We start from the raw sequence: 10,167 nt of genomic DNA, 5'->3' as shown, positions 1-10,167 counted from the left end.
TCGCATAATCCTATCTCATCCATAGCATGCTGTGAATCCAATAATTATTGACCTACGAGGGGTATTACTAAAGTTGCCAGCTCATTTAAGGTACCTGCTAGCCCCAGTGCTAACCTCATTAAATTGGAGGCTTTAATAAGTACTGCGTTGTGTTAATTCCTTCAAGAAATTTTTAGCATCCCCTTCATAGCAATTTTTTAAAGATTTGATGGTGCATCTCCCCATCTGATGACAGGCACTTGCCTAATTACCACCCCATCTTTCCAACAAGCAGCCCCTGTAAGATGCTTCAACGCATGCTATCATCGCAGGTCACCATAAGTTTCCTGAAACCACCTTGCTTTTAGTTCTGGCACCGCATGGCTTTCGTAAATCATTTTCTTGCAAAGCGCAACTTGCTTCCTTGACAAACTGCACCTATAATTTTTTACCATTCTTCAATAGCTATTTTTCTTGATTACTCGAAAGAACGCAATAATGTGAACCATAAGCTACTACTTTTCAGAGAAAATTAATGAAATATAGATGATCATCTCCTATACCTAGCCTGAGTATATACTTCGTTAATAATCATTTACATTTTGGAGCGGCACGAAATCTGGAGTACCACTGGAGTCTGTCATAGGCATTTCGCACTTTTTTAAAGGTGTCATGCAACAATTTTGAATTAATCCTGCAATAAATTAGAAGAATTACTGCCTTGCCAATCGCTTGTCACATTTTTTTTCACAGAGTAAATTGATAAGGGCTCATTACAGAGGCTGGAGTTGGTGGTGATGCTGTCCGCCGCATCACCACTAATGAGACAGAGGACGGCGCGTGTATAATTAAGGCCCACACGCGCGCGCGCGTACTGTGTGTGCTTCACCGCAATATACTCTGTGCACTTCACCGCATGACACAACTGTGTTGCGGCAATGTTGACTTTTAGAAAGACGTTTAGGTGTCGGGAATGTAAGCTAGACAATGCTCCTAACAATAAGATTTCTATTTTATTTCCGTTTTTATTTGTACACAACTACCTAAAGAGGCACTGCTTATAAAACCGATTGTCATAATCGGCGACAGCATATATGTTAAGCCACTCGACAATAACGCCGGGTGAACGCCGGTTCATATCCCGTCGCTTCCAGCTTGCGCATTCCATATCTGTCACGCGCAGTTACTCAAGACGAAGCTTAAATAAACGTGTTGGTCCAAGTAATTCGCCCAAATGACAGTCCAACTGATAGCGATCGATCCTCGATCACGCAACACACGCACTTCTACCACACATCCACGCACGCCACAACACTAGTTGTGCATCAGAGACATTCACAAATCGCATAACACATGGCCTTTATTTCATGCTCGTACACCTCGTTATCATTGCTTATAGATTTGGCGGCCAACATTTCGGGAGATTGGCGTTACCTGCTAAGCACCGCGGAGAAGCTCCCTCCGCTCATAAGCGTCCACTGAACACGGTGATATCGTAGAACTGGCAGAACTAACAAAACGGCAACGACATGCAGATGAATCGCTTTCTACAACACTCTTACACAATGCGACCACGGGAAGAGGCGGTTCTCGCTAGTGCACACAGCTCACTGTCAAAATCTACACCAACAACCAGCACGGAGAACAAACTACCATAGAGTTTCTCACAGTTAGTGGGAAACTCTATGGTTACCGTACCAAAACCGCCTAAAAAGTATTTCTAGCCCAGCGATTCAGCGATTCTGCCGCCACCTACTTATACACTTCAAGCCAAGTCAAGCCGGTTTTAAGCGGCTATATGGGTGCGCCGAACGCGTTTGCCACATTTTGTCTCGTACGCCCAGGGCGACCCAACGCCGGCCATCAGCCAAACGTCGGCAGTCGGCCAGAGTTGCTTGGGATAGCATCCATCCATCCATCCATCTACGGCGCGGCGACATCCGAGAACGAACACTGGCGGCGCGGCAGTCGGGGCGATGTGACGTCACGGCAAGGACTCGCTTCCTCCGTGGCCGAGGTGGCCGAGGATCGCCGCTTTCTGCGCCCGCCGCATACCTGCTCTTTCGCGATACGGTGGTGATTACTGCTCATTCTTGTGATGCAAATCTTCCAAAGTAGAAGGTTGAAGTTTGCACTACTAGCGAAAGTTTAGTAAGCTGTAGAAATTTTGGATAATATAGCTTATAATGGGCGAATCCCGTCGGAACGGAAGCTTCGCCGTGAAAATGGTAATGCATGAGAGCAAGACATTTGTTGTTTTCACCGCGTACTCAAAGACATCGGTGCTAAAAAATTTACGCTAATGGTTCTAACTTCATTACAACTTGGCGTAGACTCTACGGTTAGTACACGCGTCCCGAAGATTACAAATTAAATTAGGACGTTTTCAATTCACTATCTTCATTGCAGCTTATCGTACAAGTTATGTATGCCTTTGTATACATAACTTACAAGTTCTAGGTGATTCTACGTGTTTTGACAGAATTACGCTTTCTGCTACAGAAGACTTTAGATGAATCTGTCTATCGTAAAGAATCACTTAATACATCCGGGAAATTAAACAAAATAATACTGCCACGCACACAATGGTTTCGGACATACTGAGGTGTTAGTATACCTGGATTATGTAAACATTTCTTCTCAACACTCGTCTGGGATTATGTGGCCGTATACCCCGATTTGCATGAACTGCTGGTCCGATCAACTGCCGGATCACGAGCGGTAATGTTAATTTCTCGTGGGCGCACTGTTGATAACAATCGCCTGCAAAACGAACGCCTGAAAGTCGAAATGAGCGTTTCGAACTGTTTCGATGGCACTGTCAGTGACGTGGCCCACGCATTAAGAACGTCCTTCGCCATAATGAGTCAATTAATGGTCTCGCACGTCATGTCCACATAAAGGTTCATGATGCTCAAGGGTATATCAAATGCAAAAAAAAAATATTATGAGCTGGCTATATCTAAACTAGTACTTATACAAGTGTAACAGCGCCATTGCTACGATGCTGCATGAAGACACAATCTGACAGCGATAAGGAGCTTTCGCAATTAACCTCAACTTTTTTATGTTGTAAAATGAAGCCCCGAAATTATTGCGAGAAAAACGTGAAACTAAACAACATGATGAGTGAGTGAGTACACAAGAAAAACAAACACAAGTGCGGCAGTATTCTCGGGCGAGCGCTTTCGAGATATTTTGCAAAGCTCAACACTGCGTGCGCTTTCGTAATCGTGCACGGGGCTTGGCACACCGGCAAGAACGCTGTCCGCCGATCGCGGATGCGTCCGATGCAAACAGGGGCGTAGCCAAGGGGGGGGGGTTGGGGGGGGTTCAAACCCCCCCGAAATTTTTCAGTTTTGCTTGTGTATATATACACGCACACATACAAACGCACGCACGAACATCCATAATGTATGGTTGAACCCCCCCCCCCCCCGAAAAAAATTTCTGGCTACGCCCCTGGATGCAAATAACACTTGTGGAGGAGAAGCCATCATATTTTTAAAGGAATCGCCCGTGAACAACGCAACCTTATAATGTGAATAAGCTTGGTGTCTTGCGTGTCAGGACCACGACACGATTGTGAGACGCGCTGCAGATTAATTTGACGGCCTCGAATTCTTTAACGTGCTCCTGTATCTAAGCGGTGGGATGTTGCTTTTCACACCCGTCGGAATGCAGCTGCTGTGGTCGGGAATCAGACCCATCCCCGAAGTTAGCCTTTCAAAGTGTGCACGACGGCGCGGGCACCGTTGGGGACTGTGAAAAAAAAAACGCATATGACTTTCTGTTGTTTTACTAGAAACATTATCAATGCTGTTTTCGCCATTCATCTGAAAGCTTGAGACAGGCAAAAAGCGAACGTAAACAGCGGAACAGCGCACGAAGCAAGCGCGTGATATGCCGGCGCGTCACGGCGGGCGTCGAAGAGTCCTTGCCATGACGTCATCCACGCCTCCCACCAGGCGGCGCCACCCCAACTCAGCTCACCCAACTCACCCCAACCCCGCCAAATCAGCTGTGCTTCGTTTCTCAGGCTCATCTGCCGACACACCAGAGGTGATGCTATACCCAAGGGTGATATCATCCCTCAAGCCGTACAGTACAGGTACCTAGGAGTGATCCTAACCACGGAAGGGGACATACACGAGGCACATGAGAAACATTTGAAGATAGCATCAACCCGTGCGTGCAACATCCTGCGACGGCAGTGTCTATGGGGATGCAACCGTTATGTGCTTGTTCGTGACCTGTGGAAATCCGTACATGTACCGGGCCTGACTTTCGCAAACGCCATCCTGTGCCTTTCCGCCAATACAAGAGAGTGGCTCGAACGTGGACAGCGCGCGGTAGGCAGGCTAGCGCTTGGCTGCCACGGGCGAGTTGCTGTAGAGGCGATTCAGGGAGACATTGGATGGTCGGCGTTTGAGGCCCGCGAGGCACAGAGCAAAGTCGGCTATGAGGCGCGCCTCCGCAACATGGACGATACCAGGTGGGCCCGGAAACTATTCCGATATATCAATATCGTTGGCATCCGGACACAGTGGTGCGCCCGTGTGCAAACCCTGCGCCGAAAATACGGCTTCCTGGCACGCACTGAGGGTGAGGCCGCCGAGCGCAAGACTGCCATACGGACCTTGGTACGCCAAGCGGAAAACGCCCAGTGGAGTGCGAATGCACAGAGAAAGACCACGATGGCACTGTACTGCGAGCACAAGGGCGAAATCTCCGCGGAGCCACTATACGATAATAGTGTCGGCAGTACGCTGCTCTTTGAGGCTCGGGCGGGAGCGCTTCGCACACTGTCCTACCAGCGACACTTTGACGCCGATCCAGACGTACAGATGGCACTTTGCAGGGTCTGCGGGAGCGAGGAGGAGACGACAGAACACATACTTCTCAAGTGTACGCAACTGACGCCACGACCAACAGAGGGCACCACGCTCCCACTGGCACTGGGATTTGAGTCATCTGACACCGGATGGATGGTTGGATGGATGGATGCTATGAGCGTCCTCTTTATAACGGGGCGGTGACAAGTGTGCCACCAGGCTCGACAAAAAAAAAAAAGCAAAAAAAACTTACTTTTTTTTCTTAGCGTTGGCCTAGTGTCTTTACTTAATTAAAACTATTTTACTCCAGAAGAAAAAAATAAACTTTTTTCAGCTCCGTTCTCTGCCCTTTACGGCAGAATGTCCTTATTTTTTTCCAATATTTATTTTTGTCCTTTCTCTCTAGTTTTCTGCCACCAATACTCTAACCGTCTCTTACTTATATTTCAATCGCGGGTGTGTTCGGTTTTCCATTGTCTCTAAAACCCAAGGCGTCAGTCATGTAGGCTCGTGCCCAAACGTACACCTGGGTGGATGTCTCCACATTCAATCAGAACATGCTCCGCCGTTTCCTCCCAGACAACACACTACATCCCAGGGACTTCCCAAAAAAGTCCAAACGTCCCACATCCCAACAAGGTGGTTTTTAGGATGTCCTTTAGACATGTGCATAGGGATCATTCCTAAAACATCCCTTGTAGGATCTGATCGGAACTTCAAGTTAGCGGTGAAATAAGCTACCGTGTTGAAAATTGGCGATCCTAAACAATCGGAAACAGCAACTCCGCCGGAGAGCATGGTTGGCGCGCGTGCACAATTGCATATCTACATGCACATGAAAAACAATATATCCGCGTTTTTTGTGAAAGTGTTAGTTTGTTTTTTTTTGTTTCTTTCTAAATGTCGCGCCGTTATGAGGACGAGGGATCGATTGCTGTCTGCGTGAGCAAGTGTTGCACTTGGTAAAGGCGGTACAGCGGTACGGCGCACGTACTCGCGCCACGCACGCCGTGCTTTTCGTGAAAGATCAGAGAACGGCGGCCGCACCGCACGAGCGGTGGTGTGGTGGTGTCGTATTTATAAAAACACCGACATATTAACTTTAGAAGAATTGAATGAAATATTGTTATTTTATTGTTTTCTTTCTTAGGTTTAATACGCAATTGTTCTTTAATTGCGCTTATTGCGAGCCAACACCTGCTCAAATAGTGGACGATTTGCTGCGAGCACTGCGCAGACATTGCCATCGCCATCATGGCGCCCGGCGTGTTTGGAGTTCGGATAGATCAGACTCTTCGTTGGCCTCGTTTTTAGGTGTTTGATCCGTGACGTTTCGTCGAAAAATCACAAGCGCGCATGCCGTAGGTGTTTGCCTGGTTGCAAGATCTTGCCGATTTCAACGTTTTTCCACCTCTTCGGTAAGTACTTGACATGCCCGGATTACTGCAATCAGCACGTTCTTAGCACTTTCTTCTTTGGCTCCCCACCGCGCGCAGGTTGGCGTACGCTGAACTGGACCCTCGCAGCAAGAATGGCACGTGGGAGTAAGTTTTATTTGTGACGCGATTTGGTTTATCTTCCGCAGAAACTGTTAAGCTCACAATGCTGATATGTTGTTATTGTCGGCCACGTGTGTAGATTGACACCGCGATCGTGGAACACATGGCTGATCTGCCTCGAATAACTGCAAGCCGGCGCGTGCGTAGTGCCGTGGAGAACGATCAGAAGTCCTGGACGACAAAGAAAAAAACTTCAAAGGTTTGTTGTACATGTTTTCCACGGCAACTGACATAAACGTAAAAAAAATTGGAATGGTCAAATGCATGTGTCAAGTTTAACCATTTGTAGTGGGCTGTGGACATGAATTAAGCATTGCTGCACACAAGACTGGCTTGCCCTCAGTTTATGCCCAGTACCAAATTTTTTGCTCTCATTATGACACCATTTGTAAGAAAAGCCAGAACTTATGTTCAAAACAGCGCATATTCTTGCTATTCTTTTATTCAGTTGCACGTGTGAGTCCTGCTGCTGGCCATCAGTTAGCCGGTTATCAGAAGAAAAGGGCACAGCCCAGTTTTGTACTGGTATATACCGTATCGTTTGTGATTATGATCATGATTTTTGTCTTACTGAAACAAGAAACTGAAAAATGTATGTTGGTGTTTCTGCTACATCTCTATGAAGCAGCAGAACCTGTTGCTCAGTCACTTGGTGCATATTAGCAACTGGCACCTTGTCTGGCTTCCCGATACCTCCGCCTTTTTTCAGTGCATGTTGTTTTCATCCTTTACCAGCAGTCAAGTAGTTTCACACAACCGAAATGACCAACTAGCCCACTCTGTTTGTCAAGTAGGTTTTACTTCCAAACAAATGTAGCACATTTGTGATATGCACTGTTGCTCAATGATATTCTTTTTGCATGTGCTAGCTGTGTACACATATTACATGATCTTTTTTCTTTTTTTTTCAGCTGCTTCTAGTAGTGGTGCCCCTGGTGTGCACCTTTACCCCAAATGTCTGCACCTTTGCCTACCGGTAATGACATAGAATGTGCTCAGCTTCCTGGACATAGGCATGCAGGTTACGAGACGGAAAACGTGCAGCTTAGACTTCATGCTTGTAAATGCGAAAGTCGTAACCGACATAATTAGAGTAAGCTAAAAGGAGAAATTTCTGCTTATGAGCAAGTAATTATGAAGCAGGTTTTACTCCTCTTAAACTAGCAGACATGCAACAACACAGTTGTGCTATGTTTGTTTTGTGCGCCACTTTCATGCATATTTGTGCTTGCAGTGGATATGCATATACATGAAGGATTTGTTTTTGTTTTCCTCAGCTGCCTCTGCGAACCCCGCTCCTGGACAACAGCTGGGAGGCTCTGTGTTTAAACGCGTGCACCTTGGACGTCATGCTCGTAAATACCAATTCCTTTGTCATTCCTGGCATGAATTTCGTTGGTAAAGCAATAAGTAAAATTGTGCATTGTTGTTTACAAGCACTTCAGTATGAACCAGGCTTAAAGGAGAAGGGACCGACAACTGGCCAGAACTTGTGATTAGATCCTGTCAGAAATGAAAAGACCGCGCTATATACTGACATATTCCAGCATCCTTTTCGCGCTGTGAGTAGGATTTATATCTCTAAATTGTGTTTAAAAGTAACAAAAAAAGGCATGTTGTGCAACCTATCGCAAGAGCCTTGAAGCTAGATTGCGGAGTTGATCACTTTGCTGTACAAAGTCACGTAGTCTGATACCGTCATGTGTGCCATTATTGGTCCTAAAAATATTAGTATGTATATTACTATCCATCCCCGCTCTATTCTGTGCTGCTTATGAGGTAAAAGGAGTTGCATGGTGACAAGTAACGGCGCTGCCTTCGCGGTAGCCAGTGGACCATGTCGAGCCGCAGCGCATGCGCGCGAGTACACACACACGCAGTAAACCGCCGCGCTCGAACACGAACCGCTGTCACGCTCACTGTTTGCATCATGTCTTGTCACGTGTGTATACGACTTCATATCCGTCGCAGATAGAAAAATTCGAATTACAAATGTTTCACGGCATTTTCCACATCACCATTCCTTGATTATACACTCTGACTGGTAAGCTTTCTGTCGCGTTAAAGAAAATAGGTACCATAAAAGTTGGTTGTCGGTCCCTTTAACCTCTTAACACACACACAGGACAAAATAGGCATGCTATATCCCCGTTGTGCACCATCTTTGTGCGTTTGTGTGTGCAGTATGGACATGTACATTAAGGCTTTGTTTTTGTTCTCAGCTGCCTCTGCGAGCCCTGCTGTTGGACGCCAGCTGGAATGCTCTGCGTTTGAAAGCGTGCACCCCAGATGTCATGCTCATAAATACAGAGTTCTCATGATTCTAGTGTTGACAAAGCAATAAGTAAAAGCAGGCACTTGTGCATCTGGAATGAGGTTTAACCCTGTCTCAGGAGACATAAGACAATATAGTCATGCTATGTTCCTGTTGTTCACCATTTTCATGCATGTTGTGTGCAGTACGTATACATACATGCAGGCTTTGTTTTTGTTGTCCTCAGCTGCCTCTGCAAGCCCTTTTGCTGGACGCCATGGAAGGCCCTTCACTCGAAAGTGTGCATCTTAGACTACACGCTCATCAATACCAAGTTCTCTGTCCTTCTCGGCATGATTGTAGTGCCATATAATAGTGAGGCAATAAATCATTTTTGCTGGTCACTTGATGTTCCATGCATGTTGCTTGGTTTCTGAACACATGACTTGGTTTTAAGTTATCTAGTTATCTATGTGAAAAAAAATGGGTTGGTTGGACGAGGAATATGCTTTCCTAGAGAGGCAACTGGCTCTCTCAGGTAGGGGGTGGTCGAGCGCGATGAAGCAAGTTAACATGTTATGGGAGCAGATGTCCCACCCTTTCGAAATAATCCTGCAGTAAAAAGTGGCCACATGTCCCAATAACATCCCACACGCATGCAGTTTTGGGACATCCCAAAAAGGTCTTTTTTTGTATCACTTGGGATGTTTTTCCACCTTGTGTGGGACGTCTTTTGGATGTCCCGAACTCCCAAAAGGGATGTCATTTGGATGTCCCTAGGATGCCTTTGCGTTGTCTGGGCTGATCTTCCCCGCAGCACGTGCGTTGTTCTTCTTCTTTACTGAATCTCGCTTTATAACTACCCGTTCTAAGGCAACCCGATCTCGCTTCAAACAGTAAAGCGCTTCCCATTGAACTGTCGTAAAATGCCTCCCTCCTTATTTCATTTTTGCCCTTTCGGTAGTTACTCAAAGCCGGTTTTTTCTCCATAGCTGCCCTTTTCGAAAAAGGGCGCCCCTAGCGCCGCGCACGCAAACTACAGTCTGCCGCCATTGTGAGGGCACCGCAGCAGACGACGCAGGCTTCGGCAACGTGCCAGTGCGTGACATTTCAGCGCCGCCGAAGCGTGAACTGTCATCAACGTTTTTCGTAGAGACGGCGTGCTGCAATGGTGCAGACGTGCTGCGTTCCCATGTGCCACCATCGAGGATATCGCGACGAGAACAGCGATAAGGTACGCGATAAAACTTGAACAACAAACGCACGTGCTCTCTCTCCGTACGTGATGTCAAACGGACGTGCGGATCGAAGGACGCCGTTTGTAAACGCGCTACAGATATGGACGTGCATATTTCACAGAGCCATGTGTAGCCTTGCTTTTACGAATGAATAGTCTTCTCCCGAGTGCCTGCATGCGGTGAATTGCGATAGATTGTTTGTGCAGAAATACTGCGAGGATTCGTAAGGCCAACCAGAAAAATAAAAATGAAGTTGCGTACCGTTCATTTAGTAGAGACAGTACTTGCATATCGTAAGCCAC

At 46.6% G+C, this 10,167-nt stretch overlaps 1 long non-coding RNA gene across 3 annotated transcripts; it reads left to right on the top strand.

The window, feature by feature from the left end:
• Positions 1-5,394: 5,394 nt before the first annotated feature.
• LOC125760395 (uncharacterized) lies at positions 5,395-8,868 on the top strand. Of its 3 annotated transcripts, XR_007417971.1 has the most exons (4): positions 5,405-6,232; positions 6,311-6,358; positions 6,453-6,572; positions 7,285-8,868. It is a non-coding gene; the product is annotated as an uncharacterized LOC125760395 (long non-coding RNA). The 3 variants fall into 3 exon arrangements; XR_007417970.1 differs by having other exon boundaries at positions 5,395-6,232; positions 6,279-6,358; positions 6,453-8,868; XR_007417969.1 differs by having other exon boundaries at positions 5,403-6,232; positions 6,453-8,868.
• The last annotated feature ends 1,299 nt before the right edge of the window (positions 8,869-10,167 follow it).

Source organism: Rhipicephalus sanguineus, chromosome 11, assembly GCF_013339695.2.
Source record: "Rhipicephalus sanguineus isolate Rsan-2018 chromosome 11, BIME_Rsan_1.4, whole genome shotgun sequence".
Taxonomy (NCBI): domain Eukaryota; kingdom Metazoa; phylum Arthropoda; class Arachnida; order Ixodida; family Ixodidae; genus Rhipicephalus; species Rhipicephalus sanguineus.
This window is presented reverse-complemented; position numbering and strand designations above follow the sequence as displayed.